This window comes from Phodopus roborovskii, unplaced genomic scaffold, assembly GCF_943737965.1.
Source record: "Phodopus roborovskii unplaced genomic scaffold, PHOROB, whole genome shotgun sequence".
Lineage (NCBI taxonomy): Eukaryota > Metazoa > Chordata > Mammalia > Rodentia > Cricetidae > Phodopus > Phodopus roborovskii.
This window is the reverse complement of record NW_026125281.1, coordinates 13,452,756-13,474,212: the sequence shown is the minus strand read 5'-3', so window position 1 is coordinate 13,474,212 and position 21,457 is coordinate 13,452,756. Positions and strand designations below refer to the sequence as shown.

Here is a 21,457-nt window from a genome sequence, read left to right as displayed (position 1 = left end):
GAGAATCTTACTTCTTACCTCAATTGTGTAAGTGGCCAATAAACATGCTGTTCTGTTTGTGTGTGATAGTCTCATTGTAACAGCCAGCATGAGGCAAGCTCCCATTTATTTGCTTTTGTTTCTGTTATTTTTTGTTCTTCTGGGTTTTCTTGTTGTTGTTGTTAGTCTATAAAAGTAGAACCCCCGAGCCTTATATATGAGCCACTTACTCGGGGCAGCTAGAGTTTGTGCCTTCTTCCCAAGTGGTCATCTTCACTATGGCTTCAAGAAGGCACAGAGAGAATATTCTATGAAATGGTTTCCCCTATCCCACTGTTATCCAACCGAGCTTGCCACTTCCCACGCCAATCAAGCTGACAACAGAGATTTACCACCACCCCTGTCTCCATGACAAGGCTGACTACATGGCTACAGTGCTTGACGGGAGTCACAAAGAAGTGTTACAAAAACCACCTCCACTCATCAGCAGTGTGGACCCCCCTCACTCCTTGCTCATCTAGGAATCAGGCTGTGTTCATAAACTCTACTCCTCCTGCAACATCCTCAGACTTTCTGTTTGTGTCTACACCAGGCACATATTCTTATGACAGAGTGTCTTCTGCTGGGGATGCTTTGGGCTCTCCGGTAGGCAGTGACGAACAGCATGCACACAGAGAGAAAAGGCCATTTTTTCTTGCTGCTTAACTTTCTGCCTCCTAAGATGATGATAGGAGATAACGATGCTGTGGAAATATTGTTTTGTTTACAGTATTGCATGGCCCATAGGAAAATACCCTTAAAAATTTAAAATACAAACATTTCTTTGAACACACATGTATTTTATACATTTTTATTTTGGCCCCAAAAGAAAAAAGGTTTCCCTGACTAAATCAGACTATGGGATTAAGAAATCCAGGCTGGCAAGATGGCTCAGTAGGCAACAGCATTTGTTAAGCAAGCCTGACAACATGAGCTTGATTCCAAGAACCCACATAAAATAGCGGCGAGATGCAATGAAGTAACCCCAGCACTCCTGTAGTGAGAGGGAAGGTAGAGACAAGACAGTCGCTTACAAATTTACAAGCCAACTAACTACTCTGGAGTTCCCAGAAGAACAGAGACAAGAGAGACCCTGCTTTGGCACAAAGGAGAAGGATAGAACTAACTTCAGCAAAACTACCCTTCAATCTACATATGTGCACTATAGGATAAGTGTGCCCACATTCAAACACATGCGTCACACATACACACAATAATAATGAAAATAATAATGAATTCATAAAATGGTTTCTAGTTTTTTTGTTATAAAAGGATCTCAAGAACATTATCAAATCCCGAATACAGGCACACTCGGAAACACTAAAGGCTCTCTCTCTCTCTCTCTCTCTCTCTCTCTCTCTCTCTCTCTCTGTGTGTGTGTGTGTGTGTGTGTGTGTGTGTGTTTCCAATACACAGTTTGTGGAAAGACAATTGATGGCAATTGTCCTAGCCAGTACATGGTATGCCATCCTGTAGACACAGAAATGATGACAGTTGTCCCAGTCCATACATGGTATGCTGTCCCTCTGGAAGAGAATGATGACAATTGTCCTAGCCCATGCATGATATGTTGTCCCTCTGGTTGTCCTGCTCACCTGTTGTTGTATCAGGATAGTGCTGCTCAAATGATCTCCACACTCTCATAAAAGAGTATCCTTGTCCTCCAGAATCATTCAGTCCTGCTCTTGTGAAGACCACTTTTCTCAACAGCAAGACCCATGCACACATTCCCCCTCATGGGCCCCAGACAAAAGCAAAGGTATGGAAGACTTTGCCTACTTGCTTCAGCCTGCTTATTCCAAACAGCTTTTGCATTTCTGTGTGTGTATAAGGTTGAGCTTGGCTTCATGATTGCTAAGTGTAAAAGCAGAAACAGTTCTCTTCTTGAAACAAGGACTTCCCTAAACTTGAATTCATAGTCTCTCTCTCTCTTTCTCTTTCTCTCTCTCTCTTCTCTGTTCTATCTTTCAAATTATTCTAAACATATTTATTGAATAATAAATTATGTATAGTATCAACTGTTATATAAAATATTTCAATCAAATGCAGTTAATCATATTTGTTCAAACTAGTATTTGAAAGAAAAACTACTAAATATGAGTGAAGTTCAAGGGTTCTGTTTTGCCCCAGACTCCTGCTAGGAGAGAGTAGCTTTCCTGATCACCATGAAGAGGCCAACTTTATGCTTTAAGTAACATTTTTTTCTATAACTTAGCTTGACACACTTTTTAAAATTTCTTGGAGCCAAATTCGAATAGAATATCACAGGAAAGTTTCCATTGAAGTTGGCTGAATTCCCATAGAATTTGAAAGCAATTAAATTTTATCCAAGAAATTGTTCAGTAGTTAGAAATAAGCTGGGCCAAAAAGAAGTGAGACAAGCATATCAAGAAGATGTAGGACTGCGGGGCTCTCTAAGAACTTTGTTGAGTTCTACTGAATCACTGACTGCAGCGTCAGTGGGTGGAAAATGTTTCAGAAATGGAATTCTCATCCAACCCTAACACACAACATTTCCAAATGGACTTGCCTGTACAGCCTGAGAGGATACAGCCCCTGGGATGCTGTATTGAAGTGTCTACACAGGACACAGCATAAAATGTCCCACTTAAAATCCTTTCTTCTATACTGTTTTGGTCTTTCTTAAAAATGTTCGAAGGGTCAGTCACAACTTTACCCTAGTGAGTGGCAGGTGCAGTGCCATCCAAATCACCACAGGAAATGATGCTAGGCAGAAGGGATGATATCAAAATAATAATAAAGAGACATAGTGCACAGCCTTGGAGCCACATTTCACTCTTCCTGAGCAACACCTCCATAGTTCTCTGTCTATTCAAGTAATATAGATTACTTCTGTCAATTAAATATTTGCTATATTACTACATTCCAAGAGAAGAGTTTGTAGATGAAAGTTTCTGTCCCACCTGATTCTGCAGCTGTTCAGTCCCAAAGAAACACACAGAGGCTTGTATTAATTATAAACTGTTTGGCCTATTGCTCAGGCTTATTACTAACAAGCACTTACAACTTAAATTAATCCATAATTCTTATCTATGTGGCTTGGCACATTTTCTCAGTGAGGCATTCTCATCTTGCTTCCTCTGCATCTGGCTGGTGACTATGTCTCTGCCTTTCCTCTTCCCAGAATTCTCCTAGTCTGGTAGCACTACCTAGACTGCCTGCCTGGCTACTGGCCAATCAGCATCTTATTAAGCCAATACAAGTGACAAATCTTCACACTGAACAATAACATTATCCCACATCCAGTGTTTGCACAGAATTCTCAAGAAAATAGATGTTCAGAATGTCAATTTATATAAGTACCTTCCTGGGGTAACACTGGTGTAGTTAAAACTTTAAAATCATTAATCATTCCTTACCAATTAACCACTTCTAATTAACTACTTAAAATTGAGATATAAAATGGAGAAATAAGATTTCAGAGTAATTACTGCAATAAGGTAGTAACATATTAAGCTACTCCAATTTTCTTTTCATTTTAATAAACATTCCCTTTTATTTTTATTTGTGCATATTCATTGCACAGAGTGATAAATTACATTATGACATCATTGTACCTGCAGAAAATTGATTTTGTTCATGCCCACTCCTCTATTACCCTTTATTCTCTTATGCTCCTTTTCCCCTTCCTTATTCCCGATAAGTTTCATTCACTCATGTGCTTCTTCTTGCCCCCAGATGCCGCATATGAAAGAATTCCTAGGACACCTTTCTTTGGAAGGCCCAGCTTATTTTGGTTACATGATGGTCTTCAGTTCCAGTCATTCACATTCAAATGACAAAATTATTATATTCTTCTCTGTGGCGGAGGAAAACATCAGTTTGCATATATGCCATAGTTTACATGCATTCATTCATTGATGGCCTCCTAGGCTGATCCTGTAGCTTAGCACTGTCCATGGTACCAATGCAAACACATGGATATAGGCATTTCTACAGTGTGCTTACTCAGATTTTCTTGGGTATTTACTCGGAAGTGGTATACTAGTATAGGGTGATTCTATTTTAATGTTTTGAGAAGTCCCATAGGGATTTCCATGGTGACTGAACTAATTCACATCTATAGTGGATACCTGAACACTTGTTGGTGGGGACATTTAGAGGTTGTGGCCTTGCCGAAGAAAGTAAGACACTGGAGGAAGGCTTGGAGAGCTCATAGCTTCACCCTACTTCTCTTTCTACTTCACACTTGCATTGGAAGTGTTAGCCTTCAGCTTCCTGGTTTTTCTGCCATGCCTCCCCGCCGTGATGAACTCCTATTCTGCTACCACTGTAAACCCAAGCAAACGCTTTCTTCTCTAAGTTGTCATGGTCATGATGTTTTGTCCCAGCAACAGAAAACTAATGTTCTTTCCTGCCATCAATCACTAAAGACTCCTTTCTCCTTAAAATGCTTTGTTTTCTTGATAGTGAGATGGAACCTCAACTGTTTGATTTGCAGTTTTAGTTCTTCTTTTGAGAACTGTCTGTTAAGTTCCCTTTGCCCTCTTTTTTCAGCGCTTACATATTCTGGATATCAATCTCTTGTCAGATAGCAGACAGCAAAGGTTTCTTGCCATTCTTGGGGGGAGTCTCTTCACTCTTCACCATGGTTTCGGGACTGTCTCTTCACTGTGTTCACCACCATTCTCAGGCTCTCTTCACTCTGCCCATTGCTTCCTTTCATGTGCTTTGCCCATTTCATGCAATCCATTTTTCAATTCTATTATCTTCTGGAACCTTGGGGGAAGTCATTCCAAAATCCATTTGAGCTTGTTCTGTTGAGATTTCTCTATCTAGATCTGTACCCCATTTTTTAATTGGATTATTTGGTAATTTAAATTTCTAGTTTGAGTCCTTTGTTTATTTCAGAGATCAGCCCTCTGTCAGATGTGGGGTTGGTGAACATCTTTTCCCATTCTGTGAGCTGCATTTTTGTCTTGTTGACTGTGTTCTTTGCTTTACAGAAGGAGGTCCCATTTATTAATTGTTGATCTCAGAGTCTGTACTACTGGTGTTCTATTTAGGAAATGGTCTCCTGTGGCTATGCATTCAAGTGTACTTCCCACTTTCTCTTCTATAAGGTTCAGTGTGGATGGATTTATATTGAAGTCATTGATCCATTTGGACTTGAGTTTTGTGCTTGGCATTAGATAGTGATCTATTTGCATTCTTCTACATGTTGACAGCCAGTTATGCCAGCACCATTTGTTGAATATATTTTCTTTTTCCATTTTATATTTTTAGCTTCGTTGTCAAAACTTATGTGTTCATGTGTGGGGGGATTGATATTGGGGTCAATGATTAATTTCCATTGGTACACCTGTCTGTTTTTATGCCACACCAAGCTGTTTTCATTACTATAGCTCTATAATATAGCCTGAAGTCAGGGATGGTAATGCCTAAGATTATCCTTTATTGTACAGGATTGTTTTGGCTATCCTGGGTGTATTATTTTTCCATATGAAGTTGGCTGTTGTTCTTTCAAGGTCTATGAGGAATTGTGCTGGGGGATTGCTTTGAACCTGTAGATTACTTTTGGTAGAATTGCCATTTTAACTATGTTGATCCTACCTATCCAAGAACATGGGAGATGTTCTATTTTGTTGAATTTCTGAAAGAACCAACTCTGTCATGATTCTTTGCATTGTTTTCTCTGTTTCTGTTTTATTGATTTCAGCCCTCAATTTGAATATTTCTTGCCATCTACTCCTTCTGGGTGAGTTTTCTTATTTTTGTTCTAGCGCTTTCAGTCATTCTGTTTATTCACTAGTGTGGAATTTTTTTCCACCTTCTTTATGTAGGAATTTAGTGCTATGGACTTCCAGCACTATTTTCATTGTGTCCCATAAGTTTGGGTATGTTGTGAGATCATTTTCACTAAATTTTTAAAAAATTTAATTTCTTCCCTTATTTCTTCCTTGACCCACTGATGGTTCAGTTGATCATTGTTCAGTGTTCAGGTGTTTGTGGGATTTCTGAAATTAATGCTGCTATTTAATTCTGACTTTAATCTGTTAATCTGTGGTGATCTGATAGTGTAAAGGGGTTTGCTTTTTTTTTTTTTTTTAATCTGTTGAGGTTTGCTTTGTTGCCAAGTATGTAGTTGATTTTTGAGGAGCTTCCATGAGATACTGAAAAGAAAATACATTATTTTGTATTTTGGTAGAATGTTCTACAGATGTTTCAAGTCCATTTGAGTCATCACCTCTGTTAGTTCCCCTATTTCTCTGTTAAGCTTCTGTGAGAGTGGGGTGTCAAAGTCTCCCACTATTAGTGTTTGGAGCAGATGTTCAGAATTAAGATCTCCTCTTGATGGATTTTTCCTGTGAATATGAAATGTCCTTCTTTATCAGTTTTGATTGATTTTAGTTTGAAGTCTGTTTTGTTAGATATTAAGATAGCTACACCAGCTTGTTTCTTAGGCCCATTTGATTGGAAATTTTTTCCCAACACTTTACTCTGAGGTAACGTCTGTCTGTGAGTTTAAGGTGTGTTTCTTATAGGCAGAAAAGAATGGATTCTGTTTTCATATCCAATCTGTTAGCCTGTGACTTTTTAATAGGTGAATTGAGACCATTTATATTAATGGATATTAATGACCAGTGATTGCTAGTTCCTTTTATTTTTGTTTTTCTTGGTGGTGGCATTGTGTGTTCAATTTCCTTCTTTGGGGTTTGCTGCTGTAAGCTCATCTATTTCCTGAGTTCTTGTGGATATAGGTGATTTCCTTGGGTTGGTGTTTTCCTTCTAGTACTTTCTGTAGGGCTGGGTTTGTAGATAGGTATTATTTAAACTTGGTTTTTATCATGGAATATCTTCTCCATCTATGGTTATTGAAAGCTTTGTTGGATAAAGTAGTCTAGGCTGGCATCTGTGGTCCCTTAGTGTCTGTATAACTTCTGACAAGGATTATCTAGTCTGGCTTTCATTGTTTTCATTGAGAAGTCAGGTATAATTCTGCTAGGTCTGCCTTTATATGTTACCTCGTTTTTCTCCTTTGCAGTTCTTAATATTCTTTCTTTATTCTGTATGTTTATTGTTTTGATTATTATGTGGTAAGGGAACTTTGTTTTTGGTTCAGTGTATTTGCTGTTCTGTAAGCCTCTTGTATTTTTAATAGGCATATTGGGGATGTTTTCTTCTATGATTTTGTTGAATATATTTTCTGTGCCTTTAAGTTGGACTTCTGCTTCTTCTATCCCTATTATTCCTAGGTTTGATCTTTCCATGGTGTCACAGATTCCCTGCATGTTTTGTGTTAAGGATTTTTTGGATTTAAAATTTCTTTGACTGATGCATCTTCTTTCTCCAAGTTACCTTCAATGCCTGAAATTCTGTCTTCCTTCTCTTGTATTCTGTTGTTCATGCTTGCATTTTTGGTTCCTGATTGTCTACCCAGATTTTCCATCTTCACAATTCCCTTGTTTTATGTTTTCTTTATTGCCTCTATTTCAGATTTCCTGTCTTAAATTGTTTCCTTCACTTGTTTGATTCCTTTTTCTTGGTTTTCTTTAAGGGATTTATTGATATTTTCCAATTTTTTTGTCTTTTTCTCCATTTCTTTAAGAGAATTTTTCATTTCCTCTTTAAGGCTCTCAATCATCCTCATGAAGTTATATTTTAAGTAATTTTCTTCTACTTTATCTGTACTGGGATGCTCATGTCTTACTGTTATAGTACCACTACTTTCTAGTGGTGCTGTATTGCTCTTTATATTGTTGAGCATGTTCTTACCTTATTATCTATGCATCACTTCCTCTAATCAGTATAGGTGGAGCTTGTGCTTCAGGGACTCTCTCTTTCTCCAATAGGTATAGTTGGGGTCTGTGGCTCTGTTGACTGCTCCTTTAGGCATAAGCAGAGCAGAGCCTCTGGTGAATGCTACTCCTGGTAGAAGTGGGCCCAATGTTCAAGTGGCCACTCCTTAGGTGCAGGTGGGGCTAGAGCTCCAGAGGGGTGCTCCTTCCATTGGAGGAGTAGATGAGGCTGAGTTGTAGTAGCAGGGTATCTCCCACCATGAAATGGCATTGGATGTTGACTGAGATGGTGTGGTGCTCTTTCCTAGAGGAAATTTTGCAATAGTTTCTGGAAATAGTTCCAGCTACTGCTAGAAAGTGCTGCTCTGCTTCATTTGGGATGACTCCTCACCACTCCTGGGGCTGAGACTGGGGCCTCCCTCTGACACTGCTCCATTCCTGGAGCTCCAGTCTCCCTCTGATACTGCTGCTTTGGGCTTGAAGCTTCAGCCTTCATCTGATGCTACTTGGGGCTTGCAGCTCAAACCTACCTCTGACTCTGCTCCTGGGTCTAAGGCTCATGGCTCCCTTGACACTGCTCTGAGCCTGAAGCTTAATATTCTCTATCTTAATAAAATCTGTGAGAATGTTTAATCTTAGATATGAGTCCCAAACCTATCATTGTCCTTTACAAGCTGATAGGGTTAATCTTCCAGTCCTAGACCAGGATTATGAACAATAGGGGTGGAATCTTTTTTCTTTGGTATACACTGAAATGCTGCTAAAAGTTAGATGGGCTAAATATAAGAGAAAAATGTTTTTAGTGTTTGACAGAAAAATCATTATTCTACATATTCAAGAAAACCAAATACCTCCAATGGTATAAACACAAATTTAGACCCCAAAATATCACAATAAGAATGCTGAATGGGAAGAAAATTCAGAAAGTCACAGATAAAAGCAACTTATTACTCAGAGGTGAGTATAACTGATAAAATAACACCAGAAACTGTAGACCCTAGAAGACAGGGAACCATCACTTGTTTGATAAAAAAACATTAGTGAAAACTCTTATATCCAGCAAAACCAAGTTTCACAAAGGGTGAAATGAAGATTTTATGTCTAAACAAAAACCAAGAACTTCCTGTAGACTTACTCCAAAGCAATGCTAAACTAAGATCCTCAGCCCGAACCCTGGAGATACCAGACACTAATCTGAACCTTTTCCAAAATAGCATAACATCAGAAACTATAATTAGGTCATTATAAAGGAGTGTGAGGTGGTCACTTCTTACTTATACTATCACTTTAGGGTCTTTAAAAATAAGCAATGTCTTATTAATACTATCATTTAAAAGACAATTATATAAAGCTCTACTATATAGTAGTACCATTAGACCTACAACACACATAAAGACAGTGCATCATTCTTGACAATGACAGCATAACGACAGATGGGAATAAAGCAGAACTAGATCAAGAACTGACACTTCTCAATAACTTGAATCACTGGGACAAATGAACATAAGGAGAGTGTCAAATAAGATTAAATGAGAAACTCTATGAATATATTCAATCTTCTTTATCAAGCTCTTTGATAATGTATATAATCAGATGGAGTATTTATTCTAAAATATATTGTTGAGGTTGATACATCTATAAATGCAAGATAATATGCTATGGTCATATGACAAGGAATATATATATGTGTGTGTATATGTGTGTGTACATACACAAAAAAGTTGTTAAGTCAGGGGCTATTTTGGAATAAAGTAGATCATAATAATCAAGTTGGTATAAATCTAAAATCAATTCTCAGAAATTCAAATATATGAACATTATACACACACACACACACACACACACACACACACACACACATATATATATATATATATATATATATATATATATCCTGGAATAAACCACTATAAATATAAACTCAAAAAGCAAAAAATTTAACAGTTATAAATATATATATCCTTGAAAAACAGAGTACCAATGTACACAAAGAAAATAAAGAATTTAAGAGAGGCTATTTAACGAGTAATTGTTGACTTCAATATCTACCCCATTAATGAGCAGAAATGGGCCGAAGACTGACAAGGAAATAGAAGACTTAACCAAAACTATAAGTCAACATTAAAATAAGCTTCTAGAGGACACACTGCACAAAAGGAGAAATAGCACCCACATTCAGCATACCTATACAATTTTCCATGAGATAAAAGAAAGACTACACAACTTGTAAAGGATTCAGAGCACACCAACTATGTTGCCTACACACACACATACACACACACACACACACACACACACACACACACACACACGAAATAATAAGTAAATATGAAAACTTAGGAACTCATAAATATGTCCAAATTAAATAAACAACATACTTCTAAATGATAATTGGGTTCAACATAGAAGTACAAATTGTGCAGAATACATTAAAGTGGAAGAAAATTTTAAAAATATTGCAAAATCTATCGGCTGCTGCTAAAAGTGTGCAAGGAAAACTTACTACAGCAAATGTCTTGATTTAAAACAGAAAAATCTCAAATAAATAACCTGATCTTACCCCTTAAGATAATGGAAAAAGCAGTGCTTAAAAGCAGAGTAAGCATCGAGTAATGAAAGAAAATGCAGATCACAACAGCAAAAAGCACAACAGAGAAAAACAACAAAATCAAGCTTCAGTTCTTTGGGAGGATTAAGAAGATTGGCAAGCCTCTGGATGGACCACACAACAACAAAAGGAAAGGACTCTTTGAAAGGGATCAATGGTAGTGACTGATGACTTAAGTTTGATTTCATCCCCAGGCCCAACATAGTAGAAAGAGAGGCCCAACATCCTCAAAGTAATTCTCTAACCTCCACAGTGGCATATATGTGCCCACACACATACAAACACATGCACTTTTGTTCCAGTTGGAAGACTGACAGTATCTTGGCTGAAAAACCTTCCGAGATCAATGTCCCTCACATACCATTAGCTTCATTAATGACCACAAGTCAGGTGTGAAAGCTGCATGGGAGGCACCTCAGTCTATTGCCTTTGCTTTAAATGTCAGTATTGGTGAGATTCATCACACATTCCCAGCTAATGGCCTCCTTCATGTCTGCTCCAGAGGGTTCATCCAGCCTCAGGTTCCATCACATAACTTCTGGTTTCCTTTCCCACTCACCACCAGAGTAACGCAGATTTGAGACTATTTATTTACAGTTTCATTGATGAAAAAGTTAGACTTTCAAATCCATTCATGCCAACACATTTGTCTTTGTACTCTGAATCAGTGGCAATCAGCCCTTGGTTGGGCTTAGTGGTACACACCTCTAAATCCAGCAGAGTCAGGTGGATCTCTGTGAGATGAAGCCAATCTGATCCACACAGAGATAGCCAGGGCAGTCAAGGCTAGACAGTGAGAACTCCTCTCAAAATAAGTAAATCAATAAATAAAAGATAAAAAGAATATAAAGAGTATTAAGCTTCACCATGGATGCTAATCTTAAATGATCATTTAAGAAAATACTCAGAAAATAAACTTGGTTGCTTTAGGATATTCTTATCTTAGACTAGAGGATAAGTATGTGACAGACAGCTATCACTCTGGAAGTCAATTATATTAGTTTCTGTAGCTACATTTTCCACTTTATACATTTTAGGGTTAGATGGGTAAAGACTGAAAGAAGTATGAGACATGAAAACCAAGAGCTCAAGTCCAGGTCTGTCCTGTAGGACACAGATACTTATGTGTGACTGTGTCCCAGGCACTGATCTACCAAATAAGCACCAGATGTGCCACTTGACTGGCTGGGCATGAAAGCCTGTAGATGTAGTCCATTAGCTATAAACGATGATGCCCTTGCAGCTACAGCTGAACATGTCTCCTAGTACTAGCCTGTATGGTACAGAGGTATAGACGGCAGAGTTGTTTTGTCTGTTTGTTTGTTTTATTTAACCTATACTTTGCCATTTCATTTTTAGCAAACACTAAAAGCTACAAGAAAACAAGTACCCAAGGCCTGTCTGTACCAGGAGGTCCTGCCTGGGGCTGCTTTTTTGTGTTCTGGGGCTCCTGACCCTTCTCAGCTCCCACTTTCCTTAGGACCATGGCTCTCGTCTTCCTTCCAGCCATCTTTGCTTCTGTTTTTTGGAAGGTCTTGTGTAATGTTGTGTTGTTACCATTAATGCAGTCTCTGCTAAACAGATCTAAAAATTTCAGAAAAGGTGGCTTTCTACCTACCACCACCAAATCCCTCCAAATTGAGATTGTTACTGAAGCCATTTTTTTTTTTTTTTTGGTGTTTTTTTTAAACAAGTATAATCACCTTTTATTCATTAAGTCCTTGCTGTTTGCTAGCATCTCTACTACTTTACAGCATTCTGTGACTAAAGATGTGCTTAATGGACAGCCACTATTAAAATAAGGGTATGATCAAGCCTGTCTTGCCACAACACAGAAGTTCAATCTATAGAATAAAGTATTTTGAAGTCTCACAAAGTGTACAATACTAAACTAATATAGTATGCTATTGAATTATATTTCTACTATGGAGAACAAAGCTATCACAGTTCCCCTATCTTCCTATTTATTTCTTATGCTATTCTTAACTTCGTAGAAGCCATAGTTTCTGATATGCTATAACTATATTAGATTCAATTAAGTTATTTAAAATATAATATATAAAGCATTTTTCATTAATTCCAAAATTGTTTTCTATAATGAACAGGCTTGATATTAAGTTTGAGATGATTGTTAAAAAACACACAAGATAATTTTTATGATTCCTTCATGTTGTAATTTGAAGTTCTAGGCTGTTGTAGATCAAAACTCTTACTTTATTATCAAGAATTACACTAGGCTGGGATGAGCATATTTTCTAATACAGATAGGAAATGAACAACTTGGCTCTAGAAGTGTGGAGGGTTTCTCTTGTCTATTATTGATGTATGATACAGTCATATCAATAGGTCTGAAAACTACTTTCATTTTTGTACACATAAGCAATTAGCAGTATGTGCAAAAGTCTGAATCCCAGAAGCTGTGGTGTGTGCACATACACAGAGATTCTTTACAGTGAACAGCCACTTCTAATGTTTTATAACAGCATATATGCAGACAACGGCCACAGATATCCATCAGAGCTGGAGTAGCTGGAGATAATGCAGGCTTGGGGGTTAAAACGAAGCTGGCACTCAGGAGTTTCCACTTCTCATCCAAGGGTGCCATGGGACCACTGTCTTCCTCCTTCAGGCAAGAGAATGAAGCCGTTAGATCATCGGCACCCTAACACAGCAAACAGCATGTCTAGAGTCCAACTACAGCAGTAAAACTTAAACATGAGAGAATGTAGAAATTTTAAAATATTGTCACAAGTTTGCTATCTTTATAATGTTCTCACATACATAAGTCGCTTCTATGTCAGGAAGAGATAGAGTATCTTGTCACAGCCATGGGTACTTTCAACCAAATTAATAGTTGAGCTATATTATAAATGAAATACTTATATGACTGTTCTAATAAAAATGAAGGTTTAAATTGCTATCGATTTCATGTGTAAAACTGCTATCAATTTCATGTGTAACGATCATAGCTGGATAGTAACCACTTCCTCATCACCCGAAAGCATCTTAACGGTCCTACTAATTGCACAGCTACCTGTAGACTAATACAGGGCACAATACTTCGGGAGCATAACAATCCACGGGTTTCCCAGTGTGGTAGTTTGAAAAGAAGGCCATCTGTTTGGATACCTGGTTCCCAGCTGGAGGAACTATTTGGGAAGGGTTAGGAAGTGTGTGGAGGTGTGTCACTGGAGCCAGGCTGCAAGGTTTTAATAGCACAGGCTGTTCCCAAGTAGCTCTCTCTGCCTCATAGTTGGGTCTCAGGATGTAAGATCTTAGCTACTGCCTGACTGATGCCATGCTCCCGCCATGATGGCACAGGCCCAGCATGCTACCTGACCCGAAGCAAATGCTCCAGGGAAGAGGGCACATATGCATGTGTGCAACTGCACACACATGTATGCGTACGTGTAAACATGTACAGCAACATGCCAGCAGCAAGTGTTCCTATTTTACTTTCTTATTTCTCTCAAAATTATGATAAGTAAAAATGTTTGCTGTGAAGACTACCTGTTTTCTCTCTCTCATGCCAGCAACTTTCTCGTCAGTTCTTTCCATGGATGATTTTGTGATCATAACAGACCATGATCCTAAGCACACCCCCCAAGTTGCTTAAGTATTAGGTGTTGACTGTTCCAAGGGCAAGGGGAGATTTGAAGTTCTTCCCCTAGTCAGCCCCTTCTCCCGCCCCCCCCCCACACACACAGGCACATCATCCAAGACAAGTGCATCAGTCCATACCACCATCCTACCCTGTAATTTTGGTTGAATCAATTATTTTATATTATAGTAATGATAAATAATATTCAAAATGAAGCTATAGGTTTCACTTGATTTTCTTTCTTTCCTGCTTTTGCTTTCTCTGAATTGAATTAGCTTCTTAGATTTTTCATAATTAATTTAATCCAACACCACCCACCAATTGGCCTACTTGCTTCAAGAAGTTAAGGCATATCTTGTGGCTGGGCGGGGTGTCATACACCTTTCATCCCAGTATGAAGAGGCAGAAACTGGCAGGTTTCCTTGAGTTCCAGGCCAATCTGGTCTACATAGCAAGTTCAAGTCCTTCCAGGCTACACAATAATCCTTTCTCTTTGCATTTGCATCTCTCAGATACCTCTTCTCGAAGCTCATCCCCAACTCTACCAGGTCTCTGCACTGGCTGATGTCTGGAACCTCACTCCATGGCCCGCCACCCTGGGCATTCCCCTTGTGGGTCAGCTGGGAAATAGACTGTCATTTTGAGACCACAAGTTCTCAGGAAACAGCTCTTCCACCCTATTCCAGTGAGGCAACCTAACATCCCTATTATCAACTCTTTTGAGTCCTCTCCACAAGGTAAGTACTTTCCAGGCTTCTGCCAGGCCTGAGAAGGGGATTTTAAGGTATAACTGCTTCTCAGATGGTACCCAAACAACACAGCTAACACAAGCTTCTTTGCCTTCCAATGACCGGAAACATCTGCTGCAAATTCCCAGGACCCTGAGAGCCTGTCGTGGAAACATCTGCTACCTCCATCACCATGCTACCATGTGCTTCCAACTTCTAAGATATTGCCACCTTTGTCTTGCCTCTTGCTTTCCCATCCACGTGAGTTCATACACTCAAAGAAGTTCTTTCTATTATTTTAATGTGATTTGTGCTAAAAACAAAATTGTCAATGCTCAATCAGTGAACATTATTTATGACAAACATTCCTTTTGATGCATCCTGTGTACTTTCTAAACTCTTTCTGATAATCATGTCATCTGGTCACCAGAACATGAATGTTTGATAAAACAATCTAAAGAAATGACAAATAAACAGAGGTAATCAGGCTAGCATTCTCCTCTTCGGGATGTCTTCCAAATACCCATTTGTCTAAATATAAACAGAAAAGCTTAAATGTAGAGGGAATTTTCTGTTCTGCAATGATTATTATGCACAATAATAACCTTGAAGCATGACCACATTTGAAAGAGTCTATTAAATCACCAATTCTTTCAATATAATTATAACAGATGTTATCTTTCAAATGCCTATTTCGAACCTTAATTTGTCTTCTATGAAGAGACCCCAGGGAAAGCGTGCGATTCAGATCCCTTTAGAGAATTTCCTGAAAAGCTATGAACAATACAAGTGCACGTGTGCACACATCCTGCCCCTCAGAGGCTGCTGAAGGTCAGAGGTTGATGTCAGAGACAAGAAGTCTGACTCAGATGACTATCTACTAAGGTATCCCTTTGCAAAACAAGAGCATGGCCCACAGAATAAACTAAGCAGAGCTCACAGAGGCTCACAGAGGCTGAACCGACAACCAGGGAGCCTGTAGGGGTCTGAGCTATGTCCTCTGCACATACATTATAGTTGTGTAGCTTGGTGTCCTTGCAATAGGAGCAGGGGCTGTCTCTGACTCTTTTGTGTGCTTTTGGGACCTGTTTCCTTCTACTGGGCTTTCTCACACAGCCTTCAGACATGTGTCTAGTCTTATTGTGACTTGCTATAACCTATTTGGTTGCTCTCCCTGGGAGGCTTGCTCTTTTCTGAAGGGAAATGGAGGAGTATATCTAGGAAGGAGAGGAGATGTGTGGGAGGGTGGGGGAGAGGGATAGCATGAGAGGAGGGAGGGGAAACTGTGGTCAGGATGTAATGTGTGAGTGAAGAATAAATAAACCAACGAAAACGGTGTCACGGGGCTAGTTATGGCTCAGAGGTTAGAAGCACATTTGTTCTTGCAGAGGACCAGGGTTTGGTTCCGGCACACAGAACATGGCTCCCAACAATTCCAGCCTCAGTTCGGGGACTTCAAACTCCTTTCTGCCATCAAAAACAAGCAACAGACACACATAGTACACACACGGACATGCATGCAAAATACTCGCACACATACAATAAATAAGTCCAAAGAAATTAACTTAAGAAAAGAAAAAAGAAAAATGGTGATGTGCTAAGAACGAGAGCTCTTTGTAACTGGCTATTTTCCCCGGCACTAATGGCATGCTCTTGGGGTGGGCTGCACAAGTTCCTCTGGCTTGGACTTAGCTATGAACACCTGCCTCAGCCCTAAGCTGGAAGCTACTGCAGTTTTTGTTGAATACTCACTCCCAGGAAAGATAAGGGGAACAAGGCTCTGGGCTTAGAGGTCCAATCATCAGAAAATAAGGACAGAAGACACCACAGGTAATTATTTAAAATCCATAGAAGTACCCATTGATGCAAAGGAGTAAGAATTATTCAAATTAGAAATACATAAAATGGTTACTTTTGACAAATGCTACTATAGTTTAGCTTGAAAACTCAAAATAAGCAACTGAAAGTCACTAGAAACTATATGAAAGGATCATTAGAAAAGCTGGGATGGGCCTAACAAATTATGCTTTTCACAAAACATTAATGAATGCAGAAATAAAACGGGAAAAGGCAGTAGTCAATACGAACCATCACAAGCATCCCGGTGACAGTAAGTGTTCATACTTCAGGAATGCTAACCTGGAGCTTAACATTACCTCATGAGGAACTTAAAGCACCTGCTGTCTCCATTTATGAGGAGGCAAAGGCTGAATGGCTACTGATAATCGGTCCAAGTAAGGGAGCCAGCGAAGGGCCTGCATTCGCCGTCACTGTGCACAGTGTTCAGCCACACCCTAGCTGACTCTGCCCAAATATGCCACCCTGAGAAACTTCAATGAAGGGCAAAATATATGAAATAAAGCCTTTCAATATATGAATGATAAAAGATTATAGTAGTTGTACTAAACAAGTATCTACCATTTGTCCCTCAATATCGTAAAGAAATAAACTCCCTTAAGTGAATGCAATGCAAGTCACACATTCTGGTGACATTCTTTCCTTCTTTTTTCCCCACTGTATCTTGTTACTCTCCTTTGTTACTTCTATTCTTCTGATAAAATGACTGTCCAGTTTATCTGGAGATCTTACACATGTGAGAACAGCCAGAATAGACTGGTAAAGGGCCGTGTCCACACTAATGTCACAAGCAGTGTGCTTAGTGACATCACTAGACAAAACAAGGGAACAGAACAGGGCATCTAGGACTCGCTGTGATACAGACAGCCATCCTTGTACAGACTGCAATGATTAGGATTCCTGAAGGACTCTGGTAAAAGTAAAGTAGGCCACAGCTGGACACCTTGGGGCATGAATTTTCACAGCTCTTGAGGACAGTAACGTTTTTCTCGGAGTTAAAATAAAACTCTGATAATTACATTACTAAGAGATTTTAAGAAAATCCATCACTAACTAGGCCACAGTATAATTGATTATAAAAGAACACTGGGATGACCCAAGTGTAAACAAATTTCAGAAATGCTTAAGAGTAGCATACTAGCGATGCAGAGATTGCTTGGTGGTCAAATGCACTTGCTGCTCTCCTGAAGGATCTGGGTTCAGTTCCAAGTACCCACCAGGTGGTTCACAAACAGCCTTGACTCCAGTTCCAGGGGAATCCAATGATGAACACCAGGCATGCACATGGTACACACATATACATGCAGATAAAACACTCACACACATAAAATAAATGAATCTTTATTTTTAAAAAATAACCTAAACTTAACAAACACTTAAAAGTATGACATGCATGCCACTACTCAATGACAAGAAGACATAGCATCAGGTTAGTGGACAGACAGACAGCATACACAAAACACCCCACATGGATCACTACATGCATGTATACACAGATGCATACATAGATCAATGCACACAAGTAATATGCCTTACATGCTTTACTGCAGAATAAATGTTGCTCAACATGTGGATTTCATTTTCTCTTTGTAGCCTCCCAACCACTACCTTTCTTTATGTGAAGGGAAAGCGGTATCCATGACTGTCATGGGCACACTCATGGACTCATGCCCACCCTCACATCCAAGCTACAGAATCTCCACCATGCTAGGACACCTGGGGCTGGTGATGGCTGTCACCGGCAGCCAAGTCCCAGAGGTGTGTGCCAATGCTTCCTTAAGTGCTGTGTGGCTTGACATTTTAAGCACCAACATTTACCAATTACATTTGGAGTCATAGAAAGAGAAAGCAAATAAATAAGTAAATAAAGTCAGGTTAACCTGTTACAGCCCAGACTGGAGAGGGAAAGGTGGACGTGGACCGGACCTCACTCCACACCTTATTCACATGGCGGGCACATGTGAATAGGTGAACCCTCAGGAATTAGCAACATGGCCCATAAAGTGAAAACGGATACATTTCTCTCTGCCTCCTCAGATGACCTCATTCCCAGGGAATTATCTGAGTCCCACCAGATCTGAATGGCTTTCCTGGCTGTGACTTTAGCAAGCTACTCAGCATTTCTCTGCTTCAATTTCTTTATCTCTGAAATAAACGCAAGAACACCAGCCTCTCCATCACTCACCAGCATCTGTACAGAAACATTTACCCACATTGTTCTGCACTGGAGTTAGAAAACACTCAACTTAGCTTTTACAATTATTTAGAAATAAACCTATGTCATAGTGTGACACTTTTTCAATCTCAATTAGCACTAAACTAATTAACGAAGCCATTTTATACACTACAGTGAGTCACATTTTTCTTCCCTCTTCCTCACTCCCTGGTGTGTTGTAAGGGTGATTGAGTGTTTAATTACTTCTTAATTGAAACCACACATTCTTCATTTTTCACCAGTTCAGGCATAATTCTTTCAATAAAATTAAGCTGGATTGGGATTTGCGCAGCTATTATGAGAAAGGGTTGTTTGCATTGTTTCCTATGTAAATATTTCAGGTGTCAAAATGTGCCATGAATTACCAATTTTGATTATTAGCAATGTTGTAATTTAAAAAGCAGAATGAAAGAGACACCAAATGACAGAGTGCATGTGGAGAGGGTTTTTATCGGGGGGAAAGGGAATGGGAATGGGAAAGGGGAGGGGAAGACCATCCTCTGGAGACAGGAGCAACAGAAAAGAGAGCCAGGGGCACGTGAGAGATACAGGCGGGGGTGGGGGGGAGAGGAGACAGAGGAGACAGAGAAGGGAGAAGTGATGGGGAGGTAAAGAGGAGAGAAGGGCAGAGACGGGGAGAGGAAAGAGGGGGGAGGAGGAGGGGAGAAGGGGGAGAGAAGACAGAGGGAAAGAAAGAGAGAAAGATGGGAGGTGGGCAGGGCCCTTTTAAAAGGTGCACCGGGGGTGCTCTTAGTGGATGCAGCTGAGGGCGTTTCCTGTCAGAACCCCAAGGGCAGTCCAGTACAGACGCCTGAATATTTACAAGCAACACTGTTATTCTTATTTCTATTCTTTAGCTTTACAGAAATTTTATTACTGTGATAGACTAATGATAATCATTTTTTAAAGAAAAAATGCTATTAAAGAAACATGGTGAGTTCTTGGAAAATCAGAACGAATTTTCAAGTCTGCAAAAAAAAAATCACTGCTGATTTTCTGCAGCACACAGGTGTAGAACGGGAGGATGGTGTGAATCTGAGAACACTTAAAATGCAGCAATTGATGTTGATCAGAGATCTGTGTGTTTACTGAGAATAAAAATACTCCCCATGAAGACAGCATCCTGGCAGTGAGCAGCAGGCATGTACTTCATGAAGGTGGTGGGCTGTAGCCTTTGGCTATTACGCTGCTGTAAAGGCTAAAGGAGGCATTCCCAGGGAGCAAAGCCCTATTAACTTTTTCCTTCGAAGCGTAGTGAGTAACCACCTAGAATGATTTAGTTGAGGACCTCTCAGGCAAAAGACCGTGGTTCTTGAGATCCAGTTCAGTACTGTGCTCCTCAGAAGTCTCTGAAGGCTTCCTTTCTTCTGTAGACAAGAACCAACGGCCTTAGGTTCCTCATCAAACCCATCCCAGAATGAAGATGGGAAGTCAGAGAGAGGAGAAGAGCAAGGACACAGACCACTTGCAGGGGTTGTGTTAATAAGCAGGGGAATAAATAAATGTGTCTGAAGTTGTCACGGCTTTACAATTTTAGCAATTTATTTTGAGGAGCTCTTACCTTTTGGCATATTTCTTGATTGGAGAAATATCTATATAATCTTAATAAATATTTCAGAGTCTGTCAAAAGCACTAGGCATAGAGTATTGTAGCTGTTACGAAAACAATTAACTGCGATGCTGAAGTTAAATTAAAATAGCTAGAGCGTTAAGCAGGTCTATGTGTATATAGCATTTAAAACATTTTTCTAAAACTCATAGTTAAAAAGCAATCATTTGTCAATGGTTATATTCCCATTAAAAACATTTTCAGGTAGATAGTTACTTAGCCTCGGGAGGCACATGTCAGCATCTGATTTCCTCTTACAAGATTTCTCCTATACACTTTGGGAGCACATTCCCCATGGAGAGATACAACCTTAACCTAGAGGCAGAAGGGAAGGCCTAGTCTCTACTCCAAATGACTTGACAGATTTTGTTGATCCCTCCTGGAAGGCATCACCCTCCCTGTGGAGTTGGGGGGGGTGGGAAGGGATGGTGGGGGGAGTATGGGTGTGAGGGAGGGGAAAGGAGGAGGGAGGGAGAGGGAACTGGGATCGATATGTAAAATAAGATAGATAAATAAATAAGAGTTCTCCCATGCATACTCGAACAGTTTAAATGTTTATGCCCTCCCTCCCACCCTGCCCAGTTCTTACAGAGTTGATACTAGGAAGTAGAGCCTTGGAGGGGAGGTTAGACCATGGAGACAGAGACCACATGACTGGCATTAGGTTAGTTTGTGGAGGCAGAGCCCACATGGCTGTGAGGAGCTCATTCGTGAAAGGGGACTCAGCAAACCTATGGAGTAGTGAAAAGGGACTGCTCTATGTTCAGGAAACGCAACCTTCCAGGCAGTTTTTGTGATTTCTCAAGCACTTGCTGTTTGTAAGCAATATGCTATATAGTATTATGAAGTGAAACATTGGAGGTGAAATCTGGACCTTAACTTCAATAGAAATGATAAAGATATTTGACAAGGTCAAGGAATTAAACCATTTTGACTTGTTTCTCTACTTCCTCAGTAATGGCTAACAATAGCCAACACAGTACTGGCTAAAACAGATCAATTTTCCAAAGCTCATTTCAAAAGAGTCCATAGTTATCAGCTAGAACATTAAAGCCACATGT

At 39.6% G+C, this 21,457-nt stretch overlaps 1 protein-coding gene across 1 annotated transcript in view; it reads right to left on the bottom strand.

The window, feature by feature from the left end:
• Window positions 1–12,579: 12,579 nt before the first annotated feature.
• Ca8 (carbonic anhydrase 8) overlaps window positions 12,580–21,457 on the bottom strand; it is an 85,919-nt gene continuing 77,041 nt past the window's right edge. Inside the window, exon 9 of the mRNA XM_051197404.1 lies at window positions 12,580–13,009. The gene's annotated coding sequence lies outside the window, so the exon portion shown is untranslated. The remainder of the gene's footprint in view (window positions 13,010–21,457) is intronic.